Source organism: Silene latifolia, chromosome Y (assembly GCF_048544455.1).
Source record: "Silene latifolia isolate original U9 population chromosome Y, ASM4854445v1, whole genome shotgun sequence".
NCBI lineage: Eukaryota > Viridiplantae > Streptophyta > Magnoliopsida > Caryophyllales > Caryophyllaceae > Silene > Silene latifolia.
Window position 1 is genome coordinate 181,542,747 of NC_133538.1, and position 13,696 is coordinate 181,556,442.

The 13,696-nt window shown below is 37.0% G+C and overlaps 1 non-coding gene across 1 annotated transcript; it reads right to left on the reverse strand.

Annotated features, from left to right (window-relative positions):
• Positions 1–2,745: 2,745 nt before the first annotated feature.
• LOC141634803 (small nucleolar RNA R71) lies at positions 2,746–2,852 on the reverse strand. The gene has a single exon (XR_012539524.1). It is a non-coding gene; the product is annotated as a small nucleolar RNA R71 (small nucleolar RNA).
• Between the last annotated feature and the right edge of the window lie 10,844 nt (positions 2,853–13,696).

The window sequence follows — 13,696 nt, forward strand, 5'->3', positions numbered from 1 at the left end:
TGCTTGCTTGGGGTATTTGAAGAAAGGTATACTCAAGTGGTCCTCCACAAAACAATCTATAATATCCATCTTGCAAAATATCGAACAACTTGAAAATTATTAGAACAAACCTTGAGAAGTTTTACTTCCCCAAGGCAAAGAAAGACACAACTAATAACAATCAAAGAAAATCAAATCAAGTTAACATCGTCCCCGGCAATGGCGTCATTTTTGGTCGAGCCCGCTTTGAGCTTAGATTTCGGTTACTTGTCGTTAGGAGCATGATGTGACCATAATTAGAGCATATTTAGTCCCCGAATTAGCCTTGTTCCCATGCTTTTTAGTGCATATTTGGGTCATTTATTGTCTTTAGTCCTTTGTTTTGCATATTCTTTGAGGTTTTGTTTCCTTGGTAGGAAAGGAGTGCAAACCTTGCATTTTCATGGCAAAATGAAGCTAAAATGATTGAATTTAATGACCAAGCATCAAAGATAAGACAAGATTAGAAGGCCTTTGTACATACTATAGTAGATGGGCAATGATGAGAAAAGATCCTTGCATGCCCGAGGAAATCCTCAAGGATTTTATGAAGAAAAAGGAAGGAAAGAAGAAGGAAAGTAGCTGTAAGACAATCCGAGCGGATTGTCCACAAGACGCCCGTCCAAGAGGTACAATCCGAGCGTCTTCCCCCAGTGGACGCCCGTCCAAAACACCCAGAATCCGCCCATCTTCCCCAGATGGACGCTCGTCCAGAATCACCAGAATCCGCCCGTCCCGTGCCCTGGACGCCCGGATTGTCTGTCAGCCATTTCGTCTTCTACAAGCTTCAAGGAAGGATGCGCATATTTTTCTAAGACCGGAGTCTCGCTTGAGACCGGCGATTCCTCAAGGACTTAATCGTCATTTAAACCCTTAGTAAACCCTAATTTATGTAACTAATCCCCACTATAAATACCCCATTAGGCTAATTAGAAGAGCATGTTCTTCTTAGCAATCTTTAGTGTAGTTAATATCAATCAAATCTCTCTTTAATCTTGTAATCAACATTTAACCAAGTTTTAATACAAGTTTCATTTCCTTAATCCCTCTCTTATTCATCCTTTGTTTTGGGTAATTGAAGATTATTTGGGTTATTATTGGGAGATTGACAACCTTCCAATAAATCATCAAGTACTTCTATTTTTCTTTGATTTATTATTGGAATCATTAGTAGGTATAATTCCCTTAATCCCTCTTTAATTATTGTTAATTATCTTCATTTATTCATCATGTTTCACTTTGTTGTTATGATTGATAACCTTGCTAGCATGTTCAACATGATAATGAGTGAGTAGTTTCCTTATCTAGGGTTAATGGGTAATTAGGGGAAACCAACATGGGGGAAGATTCATGCTTAAATTAATGTGTTTTCATAGATTATTTGCTTGCTTGTTGTGATCTCAACTTATGCACATGTTATGTTTGATGAAATGCGAGCCTATGAATCCTTGCATTTTTTACCCATCACCTATCTTTTCAATGAGACTTGTAAGACATAAACCAACTCGAGTCTCATTAGACCATGCATATAGTTGAGTAGGGAGGATTAAGTCGACTTTTAGGTGTTGTACAATCTAATCGATTCGGCTCCGAGACCTAAACTTTCCTAGGATTGTAAGACATAAACCAACTCGATCCATCACAACAATAATTGCTTGCTTATAATTTGAGAATATGTTTGTATGATCAATTCCCATGAATCCCCTATGACCCCATGACACCCTAGTGCCTTTTATCAATTATTTATATCCTTTTTTAATCATCTTGCTTGTTTACTTTCATTGTTATTTAGTTTAGTGATCTTCTACTTCAAACCCCAAATTGTGACACCCTTAGACACCACTAGTTGCAATTGAAAATCTCATCTCAATTCCCGTCCCTTGGGATCCGACCTTTACTTGCCTCTTTACTAATTGTAGAGTTGTTGGTAGAGCTATAAATTATGTTTTGGTCTAGGTTCTCCTAATGACAACTACCGAAAACTAAACCTCCAAGTGAGTCTGACCAAAAAATGGCGCCGTTGCCGGGGACGGTGTTAACTTAATTTAGATTTTCTTAAATTGTTATTAGTTGTGTCTTTCTTTGCCTTGGGGAAGTAAAACTCCTCAAGGTTTGTTCTAATTATTTTCGAGTTGTTTGATATTTTGCATGTCTAGAAGATCACAAGGTAACTTGTTACCCTTTGATCACAAAATTGAATGGACTTTGACAACCAATAGAAGACTTGCTAGGAGAACTTTGAGAGGTATTGGTGAGGTTGTAGATATTCAACCAAACACTATTGAGTTCATCAACCCTTTTGCAAGAGAAGGTGAGGAGAACCCAACACAAAATCTAACACAAAATCAACTCACAATGCCTAAATTTTCATCACATTCCGTACCAACCGAGGAGAACCTACCTAATGGTACTCCCACACCACAACATTTAACCGGAAATTTCATTGCCAAATCCACATTTATCCAATTAGTCGAAAGAAGCCAATTTTGGGGGATGCCTAGTGAAGACCCGCACTCTCACATGTAGACTTTTTGCGATTATTGTGATGCGATTTCTCAAACCGGTGTAACTCAAGACCAAATTAGATGGGTCTTATTTCCTTTTTCTCTAATTGGCACCGCAAAACAATGGTTGAAAGGCCTTGATAAGGCTACTCTCGGAATTTATTCTTGGAAGAAATTGGCTCTAGCTTTCTACAAAAAGTTCTATCCACCGTAAAAGACTAACATGCTAAGAGCTCAAATTACGGGCTTTAAGCAAAGAGATGAAGAATCTTTGTATGAATCTTGGGAGCGATTCAAAGGAATTTGTCGCTCATGTCCTCATCATAGACTTAGCGAGTGGTTCTTGGTACAACAATTTTGGAACGGTCTTTATGAAGACTCAAGAAACATTCTCAACATGGGATCAAATGGAATGTTTACCGAAGTTGACGACAATCAAACTTGGAACAAGATTGAGGAAATGGCGGTCCATAATTCACAATATAATAGACCTCGCAAGGCTACTAGAGGAGGAAAGCATGAAGTGGACTCTATTACTCAACTGGGTGGTCAACTTAGTGCTCACATTGATACCATCAATTTGCAGTTCGAAAAAGCTATGGCTAGACGTGAAGAAGCCTCAAAATCACCAAAGCAACATGTTAATGCCATGACGGCATCTTTATCAATCCCAGATGGGATATGTGAGAATTGTGGAACTTTAGGACATGACCAAAGTGAATGTAGGGGAACAAATGAACAAGTGAATGCTTTTCAAGCATACAAGAGTGGTACCCCTTATTCAAACTATTACAATGAAACAACCAAATTCTACCCAAATATCTCATATAAAAGCCAAAATGTTCAAAACCCTCAACCAACATACACCCCACCTCCCATGAGAAACCAAAATCAAAGACCCTTTTACAACCAAAACCAAGGTTACCAAAATCAATACAATCAACAAAATGACCAAGGTTTTGATGTTCAAAAAGCGGTCCTCCAAATGCAAAAGAATCAACAAGAGTTTTTCACTCAAATGCAAAAGGATAGTCAAGCAAAGGAAATCACCATCAACAACATCCTAGCCCACACCAAAATGTTGGAAAACCAATTAACTCAACTAGCATCTTCAAGCTCACAAAGACAAAAGGGGCAATTACCACTTCAAAGTAATCCCCCAAGACCTGAAACGGTTAGTGCCATTCACTTGAGAAGTGGTACAAGGTATGAAGCAACGGAGAAGCAAGTTGAGGATAAAGTTGTGAAAGCTAGTGACAAAGAAGAAGTTGTGCAAAACTCAAAGGATGGAGAACCATCAAAAGAAGAAGTTTCAAAGAAAAATGAAGACAAGGCCAAGGAGAAGGAGCCCATTGTGATTAGACTTCCTTTTCCGAGTCGTCAAGCCAAGCCCAAATTTGATGACCAACTTGGAAAATTTATAGAGATTGTGAAGAATTTGGAAGTCTCAATTCCTTTCACGGAATTAATCAATCACGTGCCGGCCTATGCAAAATATATGAAAGACATCCTTACGAAGAAGAAGTCGATCCGGAAGCTTGAGACTATCGCCTTCACTCAGGTGAGTAGTGCAATACTTCAAGGGAGTTCACCTCCAAAACTTAAAGATCCGGGAAGCTTCTCAATACCGTGTACCACTGGCGACACCGCGATCAACAAAGCCTTATGTGATCTAGGGGCTGGTGTGAGTGTTATGCCGTACTCGGTGACTAAAAGGTTAGGGATGGGAGAGCTTAAATGCACCAATATCACACTCCAAATGGTCGATAGATCGACGAAGACACCATTAGGGATATGGGAAGATGTTCCCGTAAGAGTTGGGAAATTTTTCATTCCGGTGGACTTTGTCATTGTTGACATGGAAGAAGACTCCAATATTCCAATCATTCTAGGTAGACCTTTCTTGCACACCGCGGGTGCGGTGATAGATGTGAAGTATGGAGAGCTCACTCTAGAAGTGGGAGATGAAAGCATAACTTTCAATCTTGACAAGACCATGAGAGCTCCCCGTTTGCATGAACCATGTTTTATGGTTGATCATTATAGCCGGAAGGATGATAGGAAGAAGTCGGAATTCCAATGGAAGAAGAAAGTCGATGATGCTCCACTCAAAGAGCAAGGAAATTGTAACAAAGAGAGCTTGAAAAGCTCACCAAGGTCAAGCAATGAAGAAGATTGCCTCATTGGCCGAGACAAGAAAGTGGGAGAGTTGCCTCTATCAACTCAAGAGATCTTTAGTGACCAAGTAGATGAAGTTTGTGGTCTTTGGGTTGATGAGTTTGAAGGGATTTTCAATCCTTACATTGGTAATGCTATCGATCAAGACCAACATGAAGGACAACAAGGGCAAAGATCTATTGAAGATCTTTATCATCACAATGAACAAGCTTTTGACTACTTCTTCAAGGTGTTGAGCAACATCAACAACACCTTGGACATGCCCCCATGACATCTCACTAAGGATGAGATTTTGGTGGAGTCCTCTCCAAACCACCATTTGTAAATATTTCTAACTCCCTAACTTGCATTTTAATTCTTACATTGCATTTTTGTCATTTTCGGATTTTTATGCCTTGATCAAGATATTTATCATTTTTGAGAGAAGTGAGGGAGGGACTAATGATTTTATTGATGTGTAGTACTTTAGCTTAGTGTGGGGATAGCAATTGCCTAGGCTACTCATGCCTTAGTAGTGCCCCTACAATGAAGAACACGGGATTTAAAGAATGAAAATGACACGGGATAAGCAAGTGCACGGATGGAACTGAATCTGGGTAGACCAGGAGGAATCCGAGCGTCCTTAAGGGGAATCCGCTCGTCTTAAGGGAACCCGAGCGTCTATGGCTGAAACCATCCGTCCAAATAAGCTGCAAAGTTGAAAATTTGGGACTGTTAGAGAATCCGAGCGTCCCAGCAGAGAAGACGCTCGTCTGAAAGAATCCGCTCATCTTTGCAAGAAGACGCCCGTCTTTTTGCCAGTGCAGAATAACAAAAGTTCCTGTAAGAGAATCCGCTCGTCTTTAAGGGAATCCGCTCGTCCGGAAACTGAAGAATCCGCTCGTCTTCACTGAAAGACGCCCGTCTTTAGGCGAGATTTCCTGAACCCAGATTGAGCAGAATCCGAGCGTCCCGAAGGGAATCCGCTCGTCTTCCCCCTACAATTTGAAAATTTCGGGTGTTTTTAAATACCCTTCCCATATTCATTCATTCATTCATATATTCAAAACACTACCCAAAACCCCAAAACCCTCATCCTCTCCATCACCAAAAACAAGATTTCCTCAACCAAATTCAACAAAATCAAATCCAAACTTCCTTACAACATCAATTAATCACTCCTTTTCCAACAATAACCAATCCAAGCACCAAAATCTTCAACCTTTGGGTCGATTTTTGAAATACAAAGGCAAATCCTTTCATCTTAAAATCGATTTGGGTATACTTGGAAATTGAAGATTTTCAATCTTTTCTTGGTATAATCATCAATGGCAAGAACAAAAGGGTCAACAAAGGCACTCAAGGCAAAGACACTCTCAAAAAGGCAACAATGCCTTCAAGCAAATAAAGCTTCAATGGCTATGGTGGTTACTAGTGCAAACTTGGAAGTTCAACAACAACAAAATCCTCCCTTGGAAGCAACAACAACAACAACTCCGGAAATTGCTCAATTATCAAACTATCCGGAGGTAATTTTCATTTCGAACTCCCATAGGGATACATTTGCTAAGTATGCTAAGAAATCCATTCTACCCACCGAATTCATATGTGAAGATGCCTTGAACAAATTGGGTGTCCTTTAGCAAACAAAAGCCTTCTTTGAAGCCATGGGGTTGGGAAAATTGTTTACTACAAGAGAATTGACATACCTCTCCCTTACCTTGGAATTTCTAAGTTCATTGAAAGTGACTAAGGTAGAGACTAGAACATATATCGAGTTTTGCCTTGCCAATGTGAATAGGCGCATCACCTTTGATGTTTTGAGTAAAGCATTAGGTCTTAGTGATACACCTCGTTATCATAAGAAGCCCGAAAAATATGACCCCGCTCCTCTTTGGGAGGCGATTTCCGGGAAGAAATTTGAGAACTTTCATGCTTGTCGCGCTCTATTAGTCCACCATCCGGGCATTAGAGTGTGGCACAAGGTCATCGGGAATACTATAATTGCAAGAAAAGACACTAATCACTTTACAAAGCTCGATTTTATTCTACTTGAGTCGACCTTAAATGTTGGAAGGGAATTCACCAAGCCTTATAATGCTCTAAGGCTTTTGGTGGAAAGATGGCTCATTGTTGATTGTGGTAAGGAAGGCACCGCTTTTATCGTAAATGGAGGTCTAGTTACTCTCTTGGCCAAGTACTTTGATCCAAATTTCAATAAGGATAACACCTATGTGACGAAAAAAGGGGGTCATCTCATTGACATGGATGCCATGATTAACAAGTACAAGTGGGTCAAGCATAATCCTCTTGACACCAACTATGGGTGGCTCACCAATGATGCTAGATCTTTCACTTTACCTTCCAAGATATGCCGCTTGAGTGCTCATAGAACAAACTACCTACTTCCAATCTCAAAAGGCGCCGAGTACATCATCCGTCAATAAAGGGGCAAAATTGAAGAGCCCTCCTTCTCCATTGTCACACCACCCTACCCATTCAAATATCAAGAGTTCAAATCCGAAGGTGCTGAAGTGGGCAATGACTACATGACTCTACTTATGCAAGAGATGCATAAACAAGCTTACAATGATCGATTAGATGCATACTTAGCCCAATATACACCCCTCCTTCATTTAGCTAGGCAAGGACAACTTGATCCTTCATGTCCTTTGCCTAGTTGGGCGGATAGGGAAGTCTTCTTTCCAAGCACATCTAGGGGTGAAAGACCGGGTGAAGATGGGAATGTCGATGATGAGGTTGATGATGATGAGGTTGTTGATGAAGAGGTAGATGATGAAGAAGAAGAGCCTAATGAAGATGATGATGGAAGTGAGCAAGGAAGTGAAGAGGGAAGTGGTGATGAGTCCGCTTCTATGGAGGAAAATGATGACAATGATGATATGGTGGAAGACTAGAAAGCTTTTGAGGCTCCTACCCTCTTGAGGTTTGTCTACTTCTTTGTTTTATTTATTTTTATCTTTATCATAGTTAGAAAGTCCTAGCAACATAGAGGACTAACACCTCAGCCCCATTGAGGTGTTCTTATTTCATTGTTCCCGTTTTGAAAATCCAAAATGACAATTTAGTTTCATGCAGTGCATCTTGTGTGCATGAACTACCCTAACTTTAGGACATTAGAAATAATGTCTATCTCGGTTTGGGGAAGTACATGCATACGCAACGGGAGGTAATCTAAATTACGCTCTCCGTCATAAACAAAAACCCATGCATCATGTAGTGTAGATTAGTATAGCTTGCATTTAGTATAGAATTCATGCATCATGTTTGCATAATTTCCCATTATTTTGGCTATTGAGGACAATGCCCATATTAGTGTGGGGATGGGGAATTCTAACTTAACTTCCATTCAAAAAACCCAAAAAAAATCAAAAAGTTTCAAAAATTAAAAAAATTGAAAAATTTGAAAATCCAAAAACAAGTTCATTTCCTTTGTAGTGTAGACTTGTATATATTGTATTTGTTCTATCCTTGTTCACATTGATCGACTATGCCACATCCGAGATATGAGGATATTGAAGACCGCATGGTATGATCTTTCCAATCTTCTTTTTTCCTCTTTATGTTAATGACTATGTGGCTTTATTTTGATTGATGCGGTATAACAATGTGAATTTAGGACTTGCATTTTGTTTATATGGCATATTAGTTGGTAGAATCACTTGCATTAGAATGTATATGTGTTAGTTGCCTCATGGCATGTAGTTGCATGTTAGAAAAATTTTGCGAAACCGTCTACTTGGGAAACTTGACAAGTGTATATAGGCCCTAGTAGATGATTTTTCTTCTTAAGTCTTTGCTTGTTAGAATACTTGTAAAATACCCTATGATGTGTCATGATAATATCCTTTGACCCGTGGATTAAGGCCTAGTCAAGAGTACCTTGTGGTGTGATAACTCCTTGGCCACCGTTTATTCCAAGGTGACCCTTGAAACCATGCATCCATCATCCATGTTCTACCACATTTTTGTCATCAAAGGGAATGGGCACAAAAAGAAATTGATTTGAGTTCAATGAAATGGAAAGTGAAAGAAAGTTTGCAAAATGCATCAAATGAAAAGAGGAGAAAAAATAGACTCCTAATGCTTCAAATATAAGGCACCCTCACTACATATGGGGTGACTTTGAAAATGTTCAAAAGAAATGCAAAGAAAAGTTGAAAAGTTGTCAAGTATTTAAGTGCCAAAAATCAAAAGAAATGGCAAAAAGAAAGTGTTCTCAAATGTCAAATGCCACAAGAAATTGGGGGGAAAAACAAAAACAAAAGCAAACTCCCAAATGAAACTCAAATATCTATCAATCCCTTTATCCATCGTATCCATTTTTGTGCATGGTAGAGAGGAGACGACCCTTCTTCTTGTCTAGGCAAGAGGGGGAATTCCGCGATCCTCCAGTGTTTCTAACACCATAGGGAGTCTACTCTTGACAAAAGCATTTAACGATTGAGGACAAAGGTACCCTAGCTTGACACAATTTGGAGGTGATTTATTGGTATCCTTCTAGGCTTAGTAGTTTGAAGAAATTGCATCTATGAAGGAGTGTGTACCCTTGAATTGCTTCCCTTGTAGATAACTTCCGCCACTTAGATGAGGAAAGTGGCTATTCTTTTGTAGATGCATCCATTACTTGATTTTGTGTGCTTAATGTTTGGATGTGTCGCCATTTTGGCAAGACCCACCTTGCCTTGCAAGAAGGCATCCTACCTCATGGTTGTCTTGTTGTGAGTTGAAAGGGCGGAGTGAGACCCGCTAATTGTCTTATATCGGCTATGCTATTAGGTTAGTTTAAATAACGGTCCTTATCTTTGTCACCTCTTTACTCGGGACGAGCAAAGGTTCGGTTTGAGGATATTTGATGTGACCATAATTAGAGCATATTTAGTCCCCGAATTAGCCTTGTTCCCATGCTTTTTAGTGTATATTTGGGTCATTTATTGTCTTTAGTCCCTTTGTTTTGCATATTCTTTGAGGTTTTGTTTCCTTGGTAGGAAAGGAGTGCAAACCTTGCATTTTCATGGCAAAATGAAGCTAAATTGATTGAATTCAATGACCAAGCATCAAAGAGAAGACAAGATTAGAAGGCCTTTGTATACACTATAGTAGATGGGCAATGATGAGAAAAGATCCTTGCATCCCCGAGGAAATCCTCACGGATTTTATGAAGAAAAAGGAAGAAAAGAAGAAGGAAAGTAGCTCTAAGACAATCCGAGCAGATTGTCCACAAGACGCCCGTCCAAGAGGTAAAATCCGAGCGTCTTCCCCCAGTGGACGCCCGTCCAAAACTCCCAGAATCCGCCCGTCTTCCCCAGCTGGACGCCCATCCAGAATCACCAGAATCCGCCCGTCCCGTGCCCTGGACGCCCGGATTGTCTGTCAGCCATTTTGTCTTCTACAAGCTTCAACGAAGGATGCGCATATTTTTCTAAGACCGGCGAAAAGGAGAACGGAGTCTCCCTTGAGACCGGCGATTCCTCAAGTACTTAATCGTCATTTAAACCCTTAGTAAACCCTAATTTATGTAACTAATCCCCACTATAAATACTCTATTAGGCTAATTAGAAGAGCATGTTCTTCTTAGCAATCTTTAGTGTAGTTAATATCAATCAAATCTCTCTTTAATCTTGTAATCAACATTTAATCAAGTTTTAATACAAGTTTCATTACCTTAATCTCTCTCTTGTTCATCCTTTGTTTTGGGTAATTGAAGATTATTTGGGTTATTATTGGGAGATTGACAACCTTCCAATCAATCATCAAGTACTTCTACTATTCTTTGCTTTATTATTGGAATCATTAGTAGGTATAATTCTCTTAATCCCTCTTTAATTATTGTTTATTATCTTCATTTATTCATCATGTTTCACTTTGTTGGTATGATTGACAACCTTGCTAACTTGTTCAACATGATAATGAGTGAGTAGTTTCCTTAGCTAGGGTTAATGGGTAATTAAGGGAAACCAACATAGGGGATTATTCATGCTTAAATTAATGTGTTTTCATAGTTTATTTGTGTTGGAATATGTGTCCTCCGACAATAATGCGATCACGACTGTTGATCATGATGATCACATGTTTAAGTCTCATTATATAGAATACAATTGGGAAGTAATATTGTTACTGTCAACTGGTCAACATATATCGGTAATGATTGGCTGACTAGAGTTTGACATTACTGTCGTGTGACGGTGGTGATCAGTTGACCCCCTAGGTCATACCTATAGGGCGATACTCTTAATTGATCATTTAATTAATCGTATAATGTTACGAGTTAATTAAATTACTTGAAAATTGACGGACGATTTTGGAAGTAAAATTTACGTATCATATTGAAATGTGATTAAATAAGATACGGTCTGAGTAATTGAATTGTATCATTACTCGGATGAAATTATTGTTTAAAGAAACAATTGGATTTGAATGAATTATTATAAATGCGATTTATAAACGGTAAAATATTTTGGTACGAGTAATTATGAATTACTAAGTCAATTTTGTATATGACGTATTTTTATTAATGCGTTGATTTTTAATATGTTAAAAATACATAAACAATTTATGTTACATATGACATGTGACATATTGACATTTGACAAAAATAATATGGAATCCATATTACAATGTGGACCAAAATATTGGGAATTATTAACATATTATGTTAATTTGGATTAGTGGAATTAATCATCATTTATCTAATATAGGCATGCATACCTAGTGCCTTTTGTGTAAGAGCACAAAGGCCATGCATAGGCCATTTCCCTCACCCTACCCGGTTCTCCCTTGGAAAGAACAAGGGTTCTTTTTCATTTTTATTTTATCTTTCACTATATGCATAGTGTGTAAGATAATTATTCATTCACTCAACATAATTATTTTTAGAGAGATAAAAATAATTTCTCTTCCTCTCCTCTTCTCTCAACCGGTTTTGAGAACTAAAATACCAAATATTTTGGTTCAATTTTTCATAAGATTAATATTATACTAGATCAAATAATATTAATTAGATTAAGGGTTAGCTTTGAGTATAAAGCTTAGGGAGAGATCTTATACTTAGATCTTGTTCATCCATAAGGAAAGCTCAAGAACAAAAGAAAAGGAGATTTCTTTTGTGCCCTATAAAACCGAAACATCTATGTAAGGATATGATTTCTCCTCTTTTGTTATTTGTTTGCATGCATAAAATCCACATTTAATTTTATGACAAATTAATTTCGACATATATGAGTATGTTAGTTTGTATATGAATCTACATTTCCTTCAATTGGTATCAGAGCCACGGTTGTTTGCATGCAAATCGGTTAAAAGTTTTTCCGAGTTATAAGAATAACAAATAAAACTTGTAAAATTTGTGTTATTATGAGATATCACGAAATTAATCCATGCATATTAATATTTCTGGTCCTAAAATGTTTTAGGATATTTTGGTTAATTTTACGGATTTTTATTGTTCATAATTTACTATAATGGCATTTAAATGTGATTTTATGAGTAAAAATGTCATTTTTGGTCTAAAAATTAGCTATACTTAGAATTTTCAGTTGGTTTTTGGATATGTTGTTACATATATTATTTTGAGATAACCTGTAAATTTTCATAATTTTTGGACTTGTTATGCTCGAAAAATGAATTTTTCATTATTAAATTCGGATTTAGGTGAAAAATAGGTTAATATGAGTTAAATTTCGAATATGGTCATAGAAAATTAATATGTTGTCACATGCAATTTTACAAGATGTGTGTAAAATAATTGGCTATAAAGAAGTCTTTTTGCATGATTTATGGATTTTTGAAGAAAATTAGCATAAATAGTGACATTATTAGTGGAAAATTAATAAAACATAATCTATGACTTAGGAAAAACGTCTAATGTTGCATTTTATTATCTTTTTCAGATCTAAAATTGAAAAGTTAGTGAAAGTAATTTTTCCATGTTTTTATGATTATTTTATTAAAAATCGATAAACCGCAATATTGTTTTTCCGGTAAATTTTCGAAATTTTTAACCTAAGATTTTGAACATTATGAGTGTCATGGAAATTTTCCAGAATGTTCATGAGTTTAAATTTCAAATTTTGAATTTATTTGAAATTTTGTGATTTATTTGAAGTTTAATAGCTTATTTTTGTAATTTTTGGTCCATTTATGAACAATTTTTTTTAAAATATGGGTTAATTATGGTCAAATTATTAGTGAAGACTAAATTTTGAGTCCTAAGAGGTTAGGGTAATTAACTTATGCATAAATATGAGTTTATGTATTTTTGTGATTATAAAATGTTGAAATCACGCAAATCCGTAAAAACCGAGTAATATACGATATTGGCTAATTAAAAGGCGATTTAGCATAAAATTGAGCATGTTCTTACATATTATAATGCTGCATTTTCTTTATGATTGTCATAATTTTAATTTATGTAATTTTGAATTATGTAATTTTACTTAGTATGGCCTTAGTTTTTAATTGGTATTTCCCGAAATGTATGGGAATATCGATTCGGTTGTAATTTTTATTGTGATCTCGTATCACCGTTTTGTAATTTAATAGATTTATTTTATTTTAGTTACAAATGTATAATAGGAAATTAAGTAATTTATTATGTAATTTTATTCATTCCGGAGTTCCCAAAGACGGATTTCTTCAAGAATAGCGATACATAAAGACGGTGTTACCTCGAGATGCGTGCCACAACCGAAGTTCAAGGGACCAATGGAGTTGGTTTCCGAATATGTAATAGTTAAAGAGTTTTTCTATTTTTAGGAGAGGCCATACTAGGATTTATTTATCTTTATGCTTGCATTTTATTTTATGTCACATGCATCGCTAAATCGCCATAACTAAACATGCATTGTCTTTTATCGAGTTTATCGACCGTGTCAATTAGAATTATCGTAGTTCACCGCTTTAGTTCACTTAAAACGTGATAGATAATAAATTGACATGACCTCTCGCTAAAACAATCAATTGAGACATAGCCTTACCAAATAGTAGAAACCATGAAA